Source organism: Eucyclogobius newberryi, unplaced genomic scaffold (assembly GCF_026437365.1).
Source record: "Eucyclogobius newberryi isolate DKJ021-1_F unplaced genomic scaffold, fEucNew1.0.hap1 SCAF_14, whole genome shotgun sequence".
NCBI classification, from domain to species: Eukaryota; Metazoa; Chordata; class Actinopteri; order Gobiiformes; family Gobiidae; genus Eucyclogobius; species Eucyclogobius newberryi.
In genome coordinates, this window is record NW_027315768.1 from 11,742,322 (window position 1) to 11,758,874 (window position 16,553).

Consider the following 16,553-nt stretch of genomic DNA (forward strand, 5'->3'; position numbering starts at 1 on the left):
TTGTTGCAAGAGTGCACAAACACAAGGGAGTTGTGTGACATCATAGGTCCAAATGTTTAGAATCCTCAAACAGCATTGATGGGGAGTTTAATTAAAAACACAGCAGGGGACAGAAACTGCTTTACCCTAAATAATATCAGTTGGTGTGACAATTTGAGCATTTTGTTATATTTTAGGCCCAGCTTTGTTCAAACCCTTATGACCACCGAAATGAAGTAAGAGTGGTGACGTTGTTACTTTAGAACCCCATAAAGATAAAACTTGATGTAATTCTGTAAGGGGCGTTATTGCACCAAATTCCATTATTTCACAACGAGTAGGTTCAGGCAAGCTAGTTTAACAAATTATTCAAACTTGAGTAAAATCTGAGTTGGATGTGCAAACTTCTTTGTGGGAAAAGGGACATTTTTGTTTATCATATTAGGGGCGTGGTTTGCCATGGGGGAAAACGCAACTTTTCACTCTTCTAATAAAGTTCCTGATGAAATTGTCTATTTTAACTGTCCACTCTGTAGAAACAGCATAGATTAATGTTTTTTCATATTTTTTTCAGCTCTATCCAAAGTCTATGCCCCAAGGGACGTAGTGAGATTTCTTTAGTACACATTTCCCAAGGAATGCAAAGGTTTCACAAGGGTACAAAGAGGTTCTGTAAGGGAATGCAGATTTATATGATGCTTATGGTGAAGTCCATGCATTGATGATCTAACCGTATCTAACCCTGAATGCCCGTGGCAGGTGTCCACCCACCAGCGAACTTCATGTCCCGCAACCAGATCACTGAGCGCAGGTAGAGCCAAAGCTGAAGATTTTTGTAGGGCTCTGAACGTAACTATGGATTAAACGAGACAACAATAGAAAGTCTGATGCGCCGTAATTTTGTCACTTGAATTGCATCGATGTATCACTTTTCTCCCGACACCCTTGTAATGACAAGCGCTAGTTGGTGTATCAATGCAATTCATCTTCCCATTAATAATTTGGACACAAGTAGAGCTGCTATTCTCTGAGCCACAGGAGCCAGTGCAGAGACCTGAGAACAGGACTAATGTGATGGTACTTCCTGGTTCTAGTCAGGACCCGAGCAGCAGCGTTCTGGATGTACTGCAGCTGTTTTACAGCTCGTTTGGAGAGACCAGTGAGCAGGCCGTTACAGGAGTCTAATCTACTGGAGACAAACGCATGGATAAGTCTCTCCAAGTCTGGTTTATACACTATATTTTTATTTTGGCAACGTTTTTTTAGATGGTAAAAAGCTGCTGATGTTATTGATTTGCTGTGGCGATTAAAGTCCTTATTACCCCTAGATTTCTAACTTGATTTGTAGGTTTTAGAGCGAGACTCTGGAGGTGACTGCTAACACTTTAACACTTTCTCTTTGTTTCAGCCTTGTCTGAGTTCAGCTGGAGAAAGTTGTTTTGCACCCTCAACTGATCTGTTGGATGCAGTGACAGAGTGAATCCACTGGTCCATAGTCACCCGCCATCAGTCTTAAATTCAAAATATTATGCACGCTCTATTTGATATATTTTGCTACTATTATTATTTATTGCTCTATGTGCACCTTGTAATGCCAAAGTGTCGGTGTAGTCCCTCATTAATGCCAAAGCAAGTTCCTACCTAGTTTGAGAATTCTGTTCACTGACAATAAACCTTTCTGATTCTGGACTAAATAATTTGGATTAAATGTAACCCGTTCCACAGAAAGGCAAGTAGACTTTAAAGGAGAGCAGAGCATACTAAGAAATCATATTTAGATATTTAGATTATAATGTTAGTTAATGCTCAGATGTAGCCTATACTCAATATTGTACAGGAAGAGCCAGCGTCGCTCTACCTCCTGAGGAGACTCAGGTCTTTTGGAGTGACAGGGCCACTCCTGAAGACCTTCTACGACTCTGTGGTGGCATCAGCCCTCCTGTACGGTGTGGCCTGCTGGAGCAGCAGCATCACAGAGAGGGAGAGGAGGAGGCTGGACAAAGTCATCAAGAAGTCCAGCTCCGTCCTGGGCTGCGCTCTGGACTCGGTGCAGGAGGTGGGGGACAGTTGCCTAACCCGCCAGCCCCGCCCACATTCTGTTTGAATGCGTCTCGGTCTGGAATCTGACCATTGGAGGGCGTCAAAAAAACTTTCCAGCATTTACCGCTCCAACCATCGCCGCTAATTTGTGTCACGTGTCTCTCAAATGCGGAAGACTTTGTGTCACGTGTCTCTCAAATGTGGAAGACTTTGTGTCACGTGTCTCTCAAATGTGGAAGACTTTGTGTCACGTGTCTCTCAAATGCGGAAGACGTCTCTCAAATATTTTCTGAACATTCAGAACAAAATATATATAACTTAATTTACCTGAGATTTACAGAGTTTAGTGCGTCGCTTGTTGACTCAGCAGAAGTCGGCAACGTTTTCTCTGTGTTATTTTTATCCTTTCCTCGTAATCCACCGTGTTTGTTTAGACACGAACGGACAATGCGTTTGTCTGATTTGTTAACCCGCCTGTCAATCACTCCCTTTGGAAATTGGCGCAACTGGGTTGGATCCCAGACCCTCGGGTTTTGTAAAGTAGTCTGTTAAAACGTGTTGGGAATGGCTGGTCAGGCAAGGGGGACAGAAGGGTCCTGGCTAAATTCACATCTATGCTGGAGAGCAGCTTCAGTGACAGACTGATCCACCCTCGCTGTGTGAAGGAGAGGTTTCACAGATCTTTCCTTCTGCTGCTGTCTCTGACTCTACAACTAACACTGTTAGCCCTGAACATGTTTCATTATCATATTCATGTACAATACTGTAATATTCATGTGCAATACTGTCATATTCATGTGCAATATTCTCTGTCCATATTACAGCTGTAAATAATCTTATTGTTACTATTGTTATTATTACTTTTTATTGAGAGCATAAGATGTTTTTTTTAATAAGAGTTTTATAAGAGCTTTTCTGTAAGAGTGTTTTTTTTTATAAGTTATCTGTTTTTATTATTTACTTATGTAGCTACTTTGTGTTGCAACAGTGGAATTTCCCCATTGTGGGACAAATAAAGGCTCATCTTATCTTATATTGATGTACAAACTGAAAACACTGGCCCCAGGACTTAGCCTTGAGGTACTAAAGGCTACTTGAGAGTGCCCACCAAGGTAAGATTTTACCCAACTAAGGGTATCCATGGAATTTAAAGTATTTATGTTTTTACTGAGGCTTTTGTAAGTGGACATTTATTTTCCATAGGGTTTTGAGTGTGATTTTGTTTGGGTCATCTGATCCTTCCCCAAAACCAAAAAAAGCCACAGACTTCAAATGTAATCAAACGTAAGCATCTTCCTATGACCCTTTATACTTTATGGCATAAAAGTATGGCATTTCAAGGGTTAAAGTTACATTTATTTTTAATCAAATTATATTTTTTGATGAGGGCAAGAAAAAAATCTTTGGATCTGGGCAAAAAAGTAGAAAAAATACTAATCAAATATGTTTTTTTAGAGGTTTTTGTAGGTTCTGAATAGGACCTTTTTTAAGGGTTAAGAACAACTAGTTCCTATCAGAATCAGAAAGGATTTATTGCCATTGTAAATAAAGATAAGATAAGATAAGATAAGATATTCCTTTATTGTCCCACATGGGGAAATTTCATTGATGCAATGCAGGTAGATACAGAGGTAGATACAGAAGAAAAGAACAGATCACGTATAGGAAGTTTGAAAAACACTTTCAGTAGAAGATCTCCTATAAACAAAAACTCCTATAGACAAAACCTCCCATTACCCAACAAGGGATGGAGGGGAAAAATAATTTTAAAAGATAAAAATAAATAAATAAATAAATACCATTACATGCGCCTCGATTGGGCTAGAGCAACGCCGGCGTCTGGTATGTTGACTGCCGCTTCTGTCCCAACGTCTTTGTTTTGTTAGTCATTTGCCTCTGCAGCTAGCTCAGCTGGGATCATTCGCCGGCCCCGCTACATCCACTGGGGCTCTGGTCTCTCCCACAACCAACACTCCAACGACGGCTCACTTATCCCCTCACTCTGGACTAGCTTTCGTCCCCCCGTCACCCCCACCTGCCGCACTGCCAACCTCAGCAACCTTCGCCCCCCCACCCCTGCGCCCCCATCCATCTCCCTTGCACTGCTGAACTGCCGCTCCCTCTCCAACAAATCACCTGTTATATATGAACTGCTACTGGACAATAACATTGTCTCCCCAACTCTATCGCCGCTATCTTAATCTATCGTCCCCCAAAGCCCCACCCCTCTTTTCTCACTGAATTGTCTGAACTCCTCACCATCGCATCCTCTCTCTCTGCCCGCCTCCTACTCACTGGTGACTTCAACATCCACATTGACTGCCCCAACGCCCCACTGACGTCCGACTTCTTCTCTCTCCTGGACTGCTTCCATCTCACCCAATACATTGACTTCCCCACCCATACCAAAGGCCACACACTGGACTTAGTTTGTTCCTCTCTCCTACCCATATCAAACCATCACCCCCTCCCCTTCGCACTCTCTGATAATCTCTGCATCTTTTTCTCCGCCCCCCTACCCTCGCCCCACAACCCCAAAAAACGCACCATTACCTACCCCCTCACGCTCTCCCAGCTCATATCCTCTGCTTTCCCCCCCTGACTCCGCCCCCTCTTCCCCCAACGACAATGCTGCCATGCTCAACACCACCCTCTCCGACTCCCTTGACTCCCTAGCCCCCTGGAAAACCTCCTCTGTCTCATACATCAACCCCGCCCCCTGGTACACCCCTGAACTCCGCACCATGAAGCAGACTGGCCGCCAACTCGAACGACTCCTCAAAAGAACCCGCCTCACCGTCCACGCCGAAGCCTTCAAACTTCACATCTCCTCCTTCCGTGACGCTCTCCAAGCCGCCAAATCTGCCCACCTCTCCACCCTCATCAACAGCTCTCACCGGAGCCCCCGCACTCTGTTCTCCACCGTCAACAAGCTGCTCCAGCCACCGGACATCACTCCACCCTCCTCCCCCGACCTCTGCAACTCTTTCCTCCTTGCCTTCAATGACAAAATTTCCAAAATCAACAGCTCCATGACTGCCGTCTCCATCAACTCTATTACCCCCCCACCCCTGCCCCCCCTCTCCCTGACCACCCACCCTTCCCTCCCCTCACCACCTTCTCCTCTGTTAACTCCTCTCATATCCTAGACATCATCACCGCTTCCAAAACCACCACCTGCTCTCTCAACCCCCTCCCAACGACCCTAACCAAGGCTTGCCTCCCTGCTCTCATCCCCCATCTCACCACCCTCTTCAACCAGTCTCTATCCCTGGGCCATGTTCCTTCCATCTACAAACTGGCCTCCATCACCCCCATCCTCAAAAAACCCACCCTAGACCCCACCAACCTCTCCAACTACCGCCCCATCTCCAACCTGCCGTTCCTCTCCAAAACACTGGAACGCATCGTCGCCGCCCAACTCCACACCCATCTCCAGTCAAACAACCTCTACGAACCCCTCCAATCTGGCTTCCGCCCACTTCACAGCACTGAAACAGCCCTGGTCAAAGTAACCAACGATCTCCTCACCTCTGCAGACTCCGGGGACCCTCAACATCCTGTTACTACTAGGACCCCACCCTCTCCTTCACTCCCCATGTCAGCCACATTGTCAAGACCTCATACTTCCACCTCCGCTGCATCGCCAAAATCAGACACTGCCTCACCCTCCCCGCTGCTGAATCCCTCATCCATGTCTTCATCTCCTCCCGCCTCAACTACTGCAACTCCCTCCTCACTGGCATCTCCTCCCATTCCCTCCATAGACTCCAAATGGTCCAAAACTCCGCTGCCCGCCTCCTCACCCACACCCGGTCCCGTGAACACATCACTCCCGTTCTCCACTCTCTCCATTGGCTCCCCATCAAGCAGCGCATAAACTTCAAAATACTCCTCCTCACCTTCAAAGCTCTTCACCCCCCCTACCTGTCTGACCTCCTTATCCCCCACCGCCCCTCCCGAGCCCTCCGCTCCTCCTCCACTCTCACCCTGGCTGCACCAACATCAACAAAATCAACAAAACTTTTGGTGACAGAGCATTCTCCCGAACAGCACCCCGACTCTGGAACTCCCTCCCCCATCCTGTCTCCCTCCCTCACTCACAACATTTAAATCCCGCCTGAAAACATACCTCTTCACCCAAGCCTATGACCTACCCTACCCCTAGCCTCGTCTACCCCACTGTCTACACTTCTACCCCCTGTTACATCCCCATCATTTTCTTTGTACTTATTCTGTCTTGCTTATTTTTATCTGTTCTTTTTTCGGACTGTGTATATTACTGTGTATTGTATGTGCTGTCCCCCCTGTCTGTAAATACCCCCCCCCCCCTTTTTGTATATGTCAAAGCGTCTTTGGGTCATTGAAAAGCGCTATATAGGTATTATTAGGCCCGAGCGCCACAAGCTGGCGAGAGGCCTATTAATCTCGTAAGGCCGTGCGAAGCACGGCTGCGAAAGTGCGCACGTAGTGCGCACAAAATCGAGCGCGAAGCGCTCGCCCACTTCCAAACACTCACTAACGCACTCCTCCACTCATGCACGCCCCGTGCATACTAATTAGTTGTAGGAAAATGGAACATTACCGTTGTAAACGGGCGAAGCCCGTGCAAAAGTTCGCACTAAACGAGCACTTTACATTCGCGGTCGTCATCCCCATATAAAGCACTCATTTGCGCTAAGTAGCTCACGAATACGTTCCCCATCTCTTGCATGTTCCGTGCATATAAGCATGTAAGGCAAAAATTGAACATTATTACTGTATAGAGGGCCAAAAACACAAAGTGGGCGGAGCCCACTCAAAATTATCGAAAGTACCCGTCAGTGACCAGGGACCCACACCATGAGGTAGGAAAGCGCGAGCGCTTTCCGAAAATGTATAGTTTATGATATTTGAAAAATGGGAAACATTGTTTTCGCATCGGAATATTATTAGGCCCGAGCCCCAGCAGGGCGGAGGGCCTATTGCTCCCGCAACGCTGCCAAAGGCAGCGTTGCAACTGTCTTACCAAACATGCGGGCGCAGCCCGCATGTTTGGTGCCCTGTCGCCCCTGGCAAGTACAGTGAACTAGCCCATGCCGAAGGCATGGATCATGCATACTTACTCCTGCTATGACAGAAATAGTCAACAATTACGCCCATTCACTAATTGTTGACAACAGCAGCGCGAAGCGCTGCATTCCTTCAAAAACCCTCCAGGCATCGTCCTGTACGCGAGAATCCATGCCGCAGGCATGGGCCATGCTTGTATCTGCTCAAATCAATGGAAGTCTATGGGGAGTGGGCGGGGCATCCCGACGGAATAGGGAGTGACGAGCGCGTAAGCGCTCGTAAAGATGATTCCACCCCATGGCGGCATCGGGAAGGCTTAGAGCTTTCAAACGATGTATAATTTGTTGTTATAGTGAAAACGGCTATATTGTTTTTGCTAAAAATATTATTATTTTTATTTTTCTTGTTCTTCTTCAGCGCTTTGATCTCTAATTAGGCCCGAGCCCCAGCAGGGCGGAGGGCCTATTGCTCCCGCAACGCTGCCGAAGGCAGCGTTGCAACTGTCTGACCAAACATGCGGGCGCAGCCCGCATGTTTGGTACCCCGTTGCCCCTGGCAAGTACAGTGAACTAGCCCATGCCGAAGGCATGGATCATGCATACTTACTCCTGCTATGACAGAAATAGTCAACAATTAGTGAATGGGCGTAGCCCATTCACTAATTGTTGACAACAGCAGCGCGAAGCGCTGCATTCCTCCAAAAACCCTCCTGGCATCGTCCCGTACGCGAGAATCCATGCCGTAGGCATGGGCCATGCTTGTATCTGCTCAAATCAATGGAAGTCTATGGGGAGTGGGCGGGGCATCCCGACGGAATAGGGAGTGACGAGCGCGTAAGCGCTCGTAATGATGATTCCACCCCATGGCGGCATGGGGAAGGCTTAGAGCTTTCAAACGATGTATAATTTGTTGTTATAGTGGAAACGGCTATATTGTTTTTGCTAAAAATATTATTATTTTTAGGCCCGAGCCCCAGCAGGGGGAGGGCCTATTGCTCCCGCAACGCTGCCGAAGGCAGCGTTGCAACTGTCTGACCAAACATGCGGGCGCAGCCCGCATGTTTGGTACCCCGTCGCCCCTGGCAAGTACAGTGAACTAGCCCATGCCGAAGGCATGGATCATGCATACTTACTCCTGCTATGACAGAAATAGTCAACAATTAGTGAATGGGCGTAGCCCATTCACTAATTGTTGACAACAGCAGCGCGAAGCGCTGCATTCCTCCAAAAACCCTCCTGGCATCGTCCCGTACGCGAGAATCCATGCCGCAGGCATGGGCCATGCTTGTATCTGCTCAAATCAATGGAAGTCTATGGGGAGTGGGCGGGGCATCCCGACGGAATAGGGAGTGACGAGCGCGTAAGCGCTCGTAATGATGATTCCACCCCATGGCGGCATCGGGAAGGCTTAGAGCTTTCAAACGATGTATCATTTGTTGTTATAGTAAAAACGGCTATATTGTTTTTGCTAAAATTATTATTATTATTATTATTATTATTATTATTATTATTATTATTATTATTATTATTATTATTATTATTATTATTATTTTTCTTGTTCTTCTTCAGCGCTTTGATCTCTAATTTGACCCCCTGAACATGCTCAAAAACTCACCAAACTTTGCCCAAAATTCAGAATCGGCGAAAAATTTTATTTTTTCTGGGCCATTTTTTTTTTCGTTAAAAAATGGCGCGACAGCGCCACCGACAAAAGTCAAAATACATTGCGCCTATGGGAGACGCCCCGAGGTCAACTTTGGCGTAAAGCTACGAAATTCGGGACACGCATTCCTCTCGTGAGGATAAACAAAAAAAATCATTGTGGCCACGCCCCCAAACTTACCCTATGGCCGCCATCTTCCTTTGAAAATGAAAACAAGCTGAGTTAGCCATTTTGTTTACGTCAAACTTTGACGAACTCCTCCTAGGGCGTTTTGCCCACCGACTTCAAAATCGGCGTACGTCCTCTGGACAAGTGGGGCATCTAAAGTTATTCAATTTTTTGAGATACCTTTTACGGTCTGTGTGCGGCGCAGCCGCAAAGTTGGACAACTTATTTTGGAATATTGCAGGTCTAAAAATTGCTCCCATTTGATCAAAACCAGTCCGATTAAGACCAAATTTGAATCAGTTGTTAAACTTTCTAGTTTGGACCAGTTTAGGCTGACAAAATTGAAATGGCAGTGATAGCGCCCCCTACAGAGTGACCTTTAAATTAACATTGAAGGTCAAAAATTAGTTTTACCAAAATTGTCTAAACTTTACCCAAAATTCTATTTTGCCGTCCCGATCACAAAAGCCAATCACAAAAATGCCTAAATTTTTACGCCGTAGTCGTAGCGATGACAGAAACCTCCCATGTTATCCCTATGGGAAAACCACAAAATCTCTCAAATTACCACATTTTTATGTTTTACACTTTAACGAAGTCCTCCTAGTGCGTTTTGCCCACCAACCTCAAAATCGGTGTACGTCCTCTAGACAAGTGGTGTATCTAAAGTTATCCAAATTTTAAGGATAACTTTTACGGTCTTTGTGCGACGGAGCCGCAAACGTTTCCCAGAATTCTGACTATTTGGCCTTCAGAGTGGCCTATAAACAATAGAGTTTTTCCAAATGACATGATATTTTGAACGAAATTCTAATTTGCCATCCTGATCATACAAGTATGAGAGCCAAAGTCATATTTTGTACGGCGTAACCGTAGCGTTGACAGAAACATCCCATGTTATCCTTATGGGAAAATCGTAGAATCGCTCAAATCACCACATTTTTACGCTTCACACTTTAACAAACTCCTCCTAGGGCGATTGTCCGATCAAGTTCATATTTGGAGAATATCATCTACACAAGCGGGGCATCAAAACTTACCCATATTTTGATTCTAAGTGCTACGGTCTCTGTGTGGCGGACCCGCAAATATATGTCAGAAATGGGAAAACAGCGAAATCTCTAAAATCACCACATTTTTACGCTTCACACTTTAACGAACTCCTCCTAGGCCGATTGCCCGATCAAGCTCATATTTGGGGAAAATCATCTACACAAACGGGGCATCAAAAGTTATCCATATTTTGATTTTAAGTGGTACGGTCTCTGTGCCGTGGAGCTGCAAATATACTGTCACAAATGGGAAAAACGCCAAATCCTTGAAATGTTCACATTTACGCTTCACACTTTAACAAACTCCTCCGTGGGCAATAGCTCGATCAAGCTTTACTTTGGGAAAAATCATCTACACAAGCGCGGCATCAAAAGTTATCCATATTTTTATTCCAAGTGCTACGGTCTCTGTGCGGCGGCGCAGCAAATTTGACTGACACTTGTGTTCATTTGCACTGGATTGGCCATGTCCAATGTGTCGCCGTCTGTCAAGTTCTTTTTTAATTCAAAACACAATAAGGGCGCCATCTTTATCAAGTCAAAAGCGCAGAGTCTGAGGACTACTTTACGGACTACGACAGAGTCTGAGGACAAAGCACTGGAAGTCAAGGCACTGGAAGAAGAACTTTTAGGACTATGACAAAGTCTAAGGAATAAAGTCTGGCGGTAATGCAACACTCGGATGTCAACCGCCATAAAACAACAACAACAACAACAAAAGCGCAGAGTCGGAAGGCCGGCGGCCCGCGAGGGCCGTTGGATGCCGCTTGCGGCTTTAATTATTATTATTTTTCTTGTTCTTCTTCAGCGCTTTGAACTCTAATTTGACCCCCTGAACATGCTCAAAAACTCACCAAACTTTGCCCAAAATTCAAAATCGGCGAAAAATTTTGTTTTTTCTGGGCCATTTTTTTTTTCGTTAAAAAATGGCGCGACAGCGCCACCGACAAAAGTCAAAATACATTGCGCCTATGGGAGACGCCCCGAGGTCAACTTTGTCGTAAAGCTACGAAATTCGGGACACGCATTCCTCTCGTGAGGACAAAAAAAAAAAATCATTGTGGCCACGCCCCCAGACTTACCCTATGGCTGCCATCTTCCTTTGAAAATGAAAACACGCTGTGTTAGCCATTTTGTTCACGTCAAACTTTGACGAACTCCTCCTAGGGCGTTTTGCCCACCAACTTCAAAATTGGCGTACGTCCTCTGGACAAGTGGGGCATCTAAAGTTATTCAATTTTTTGAGATACCTTTAACGGTCTGTGTGCGGCGCAGCCGCAAAGTTGGACAACTTATTTTGGAATATTGCAGATCTAAAAATTGCTCCCATTTGATCAAAACCAGTCCGATTAGGACCAAATTTGAATCAGTTGTTAAACTTTCTAGTTTGGACCAGTTTAGGCTGACAAAATTGAAATGGCCGCGATAGCGCCCCCTACAGAGTGACCTTTAAATTAACATTGAAGGTCAAAAATTAGTTTTACCAAAATTGTCTAAACTTTACCCAAAATTCTATTTTGCCGTCCCGATCACAAAAGCCAATCACAAAAATGCCTAAATTTTTACGGCGTAGTCGTAGCGATGACAGAAACCTCCCATGTTATCCCTATGGGAAAACCGCAAAATCTCTCAAATTACCACATTTTTATGTTTTACACTTCAACGAACTCCTCCTAGTGCGTTTTGCCCACCAACCTCAAAATCGGTGTACGTCCTCTAGACAAGTGGTGCATCTAAAGTTATCCAAATTTTAAGGATAACTTTTACGGTCTCTGTGCGACGGAGCCGCAAACGTTTCCCAGAATTCTGACTATTTGGCCTTCAGAGTGGCCTATAAACAATAGAGTTTTTCCAAATGACATGACATTTTGCACTAAATTCTAATTTGCCATCCTGATCATACAAGTATGAGAGCCAAAGTCATATTTTGTACGGCGTAACCGTAGCGTTGACAGAAACATCCCATGTTATCCTTATGGGAAAATCGTAGAATCGCTCAAATCACCACATTTCTACACTTCACACTTTAACAAACTCCTCCTAGGGCGATTGTCCGATCAAGCTCATATTTGGGGAAAATCATCTACACAAGCGGGCCATCAAAAGGTATCCATATTTTGATTCTAAGTTCTACGGTCTCTGTGTGGCGGACCCGCAAATATATGTCAGAAATGGGAAAACAGCGAAATCTCTAAAATGACCACATTTTCACGCTTCACACTTTCACCAACTCCTCCTAGGCCGATTGCCCGATCAAGCTCATATTTGGGGAAATCATCTACACAAATGGGGCATCAAAAGTTATCCATATTTTGATTTTAAGTGCTACGGTCTCTGTGCCGTGGAGCTGCAAATATACTGTCACAAATGGGAAAAACGCCAAATCCTTGAAATGTTCACATTTATGCTTCACACTTTAATGAACTCCTCTGTGGGCAATAGCTCGATCAAGCTCATATTTGGGAAAAATAATCTACACAAGCGGAGCATCAAAAGTTATCCATATTTTTATTCCAAGTGTCACGGTCTCTGTGCGCTGGAGCTGCACATTTGACCGACATTTGTGTTCATTTGCACTGGTTGTCCACATGTCCAATGTGTCGCTGTCTTAGTTCTTAGACAATTGCGTTAGCGCCATCTCTGTAAAATGCAGGGAGCAGAGTCGGAAGGCCGGCGGCCCGCGAGGGCCGTTGGATGCCGCTTGCGGCTTTAATTCTTTCTTTCTTCTTCTTCTTCTCGGGACCAACCCCCCTATTTTTCACCCAGTGAACATTGACGAAAAGTCACAAAAATTTGCACGCCTCTAAAAATCGTGCCTCTCTACATTCTGGCTATTTCCCTTTTCTAAAATTAAAAAAATTGGCGCGTCAGCGCCCCCGAATGTACCAAAAATGCATTGAGAGATGGGAAATGACCCAAAAAAAATCTGATCGTAGAATCATGAAATTTGGCGCAGAGGTAGATGGTGACAAGAGAAGTAAAAAATATTATTACGGCAACGCCGTCCGCCCAACCAAATGTCGGCCATATTGCTTCAAAAATGGCTAAACATGACTTCGGAGTTTTTCCAAACGTCGTACTTTTACGAACTCCTCCCAGGGCGTTGGCCCTAAAAAGCTGAAATTTGGTGAAAATGCTACTGAGGAGTGGGACATCAAAAGTTATCCAAATTACATTGATACCTCTCACGGTCTCTGTGCGGCGAAGCCGCAAACTGTAACTAAAATTTCAGAAATCTCCCATATTTAAAATTTCGGCCGTTTGCGCAGATAAAGTCCGAATTGCGTCAAATTAGAATCAGTTGTTAAACTCTTTGCCCTAAACCTACTTGAAGTGAAATAAATTAATTTGGCGCCACAGCGCCCCCTACAGATTTTATATGGAGGTTAAATGTTTAGTTATGTTTAGCGTAATAAAAGGACAATTGGGGCGCGTTAGCGCCCCCTCCTCTTGCGGCGTGGCGAGGGCCGATCATTGCCGCTTGCGGCTATATTTATTATTAAGATGCATCACACAGAACAATTGCATGTTAGGTAGTTTATTGCTCTAAATGCAAATATCTTTCATGAGATGATGAGGATATGAGGCTGTCAAGAGAAAGTTTCTCTCCATGCTCATCCATGATCCACAGGTGAGCGTGCCTAATAGCTACACCTGATATATATATATATATATATATATATATATATATATATATATATATATATATATATATATATATATATATATATATATATATATTATTTTATGTATTGTTTATCAACCTACCATAGCTAATTAGTTTTCAAAATGTACATTTAACGGTCTTTAATTTTATACATTTGTATAATATATATGTAACCCATCCAAGTTTTACTCATTATTTTGGGAGTGTGTTCCTTTAATTTTGTTTTAACTGAGCAGTACTATTTGTGCTTAGTAGAGAGTGCTGCAGGCTCTACTGTAAACACACCACCATCTTGTGAAAAGCTTGAACTGCAGAGCTTCCATCCATGGTGGACCTGGTCTTCGTCACAAATAACTCAACTGAGCTAAGATCTTGTGCACAATAACAACTCTTCCCATGTAGATGCAGAACTTTTTCCAGAGCTTTTCTTTTTTGTAAGATACAATTTATTTGGGAATATTTAATTTCTTTTGTTTTGAACAAAAGGACTGATAGGGGTAAATAATTCACATTCATGTGTTCAATAAATGCTGGCTTTGTTAACTCTTTTAATACTAAACTGTGATCCCAACTCATCACACCTTCATTCCTCCTTTAGAACCTAGATTCACACCCCAGATAGATAAACATCCCTCTATCTACTCACTTGCATCGCTGTGTGAATCACCAAAGCAAATTCCTTTGCGTGTGAATTTTGTTCATTGGCAATGGCAATAAGCCCTTTTTGATTCTGATTCTGATTCTGGCTCAAGCTTGGCCTCTCGGCTGTGTATTACCTCACCACATATAGTATGTTTAGAATGAGTTCATACAGGCTTAAATGCTGTGATTTTAGACATTGCTATTTCACGTTCAACCAATAAAATAGCACTATATTGTCATAAAATGTTCTTTGTGTGAGTGATATTTAACTGTGCTGATTCGATTTAAACTACATAGAAAATGTATGGACTGAGGCTCATCGCAGGCAGTGCCAGAGTCTTGACACAAGAGGGCAGTGTTTGCTTTAGCAGCGCTCTACCACAGACAGTAAATATACAGATATTTACGGTCTGTGCTCTTCTCAGAAGCTCCTAAATGGACTTTAAAATCAAGTACATTGCCTTTATTATTAATCCTATGTCTAGGCAGGAATATTTAAGTATTTATCTATGAAACCAGCGATTTTTTTCTTTCTTGTGGATTTTTTCTTTCTTGAAAGACAAAAAGAGAACGTTTTAGCTCAGACGCTGTTTCCAGTGTCTCCTCCTTGTCATTGTCCGCCGGGCTCTGTGTGCGGGACATGCTGCTGCACCAGAGCACGGACACAATCAGGCTTATCATTCTAACATGTTTGAATGACTATGACTCGAGTCTAGTTTTTTGCTGCGGCCCACACTATGAGACGACTGAGAGTGACTAAGCGCAACTAAAGGTTATAAGAAAATTGGATTAAAAGTCGTAGTGTGTCTTCTCCTTACGCTCAAAGGTGTGCGCAACAGCCAGGAACAACCTTAAATGTTTAATCGTAAATTGTAGGCGAAAAACAAAACAAAAACACATTTATTTAACTCTTTTGCATGCCCTTGCTATAATTATATATTGCCAATTTGTTTTGGTTAATTCATAATTCTGATACATTTTGTCTGAGTTGCTACTCATATATTTGAGGTGAGAATTTGAACTAAACATTTATTAATGCCTCACAATTCATAAACCTACATGGGTAAACCATATGGAAGCATTCTGCATGCTTTGGAGAGGTGTGTGTCAGAGTACTGTTCCAAATATTCAAATCATGTTTTCATAAATGCAAAAGAAAGCATCAATATAGTTTGCAATCTATAGTGTTTTGTAGATCAGTGGTTCTCTAATTTGAGACACCCCTGTACGTACTTTTCCTAAGTCCCTATGTTTTACATTATATTTCACGTTATACTCTCGACTTTTGAGGTTGACCTTGTGTGATAAAAGATAGATTATAAAGTTATTTTGAGTTCTAGTTTTAAAGCATTTATTTTTGGCCTCCTGCCAGATCATTAAACGAGCCCAGTACATTTGAAATACATTTTAATTATGTAAAATACATATACAGAATATCAATGAGGCAATAGCGATGTTGTCTCATTATTTATAATCTACCAGTTTAGAAGTTTGCCAACCTTATTGGCATATCTCAGACTAAATTGAAACCTTAACAACCTTAAAAGAGTACCTGTTGCTAAATGCTGATGAAAGTGAAAAGCAGGAAGATTGGCCTCTGTGTCTGTCCCGCTCTCTGTTCATCTCCTCTTTCAGGACAATCAGAGTTATGGGAAACAGGTTATGTGCCTCTTCTGTTCATATTTAAAGGCAAATATCGCTCTGGTGAAATCTTAACATCATTTGATGCGTTTTACGGCCAGCTGCTGTCCATGAACTTGTTTTCACGTGTTTGTGAAAGAGGCTGAATCATCCATCGGCTTAAACAGCAAAGAAAGTGAATTCTTGATCGTGACGTCACATTAAATAGGTCTATTTATCCACCAATGGAGTGCTGGATGTTATCATTCATGCAGTGTTATCCCTTTGAACATACACAGTAAGATTTACTTACCTACTGAGCTACTCTCCATTTTATAACCAGAGTGCCTGTCAAAGAAAGATTTGTTAACTAATGGGGATCTGCTTTTAAATTGTTAATCAGGCTATTTTGTTCTCCACTCACTACTTACCTAAAACGTTCATTTGAAGATGGAAATTCCAAGATTTTCACAAAATCAGGTATGCTACAGAATCAATGGTGTAACCGGAGTAAACCTGGGAGAAGAAAACTTGCTTGCTTAGCATGACAGAGGAATAACCTTCAAACAGTAATTATCCTTTCTTATCAACAAGATTAAGCAAAGAAACACTGGGTGTGGCCCAGATTCCCTTTAAATCACAGATCTATTATAATATTGGTATTGAAGGTT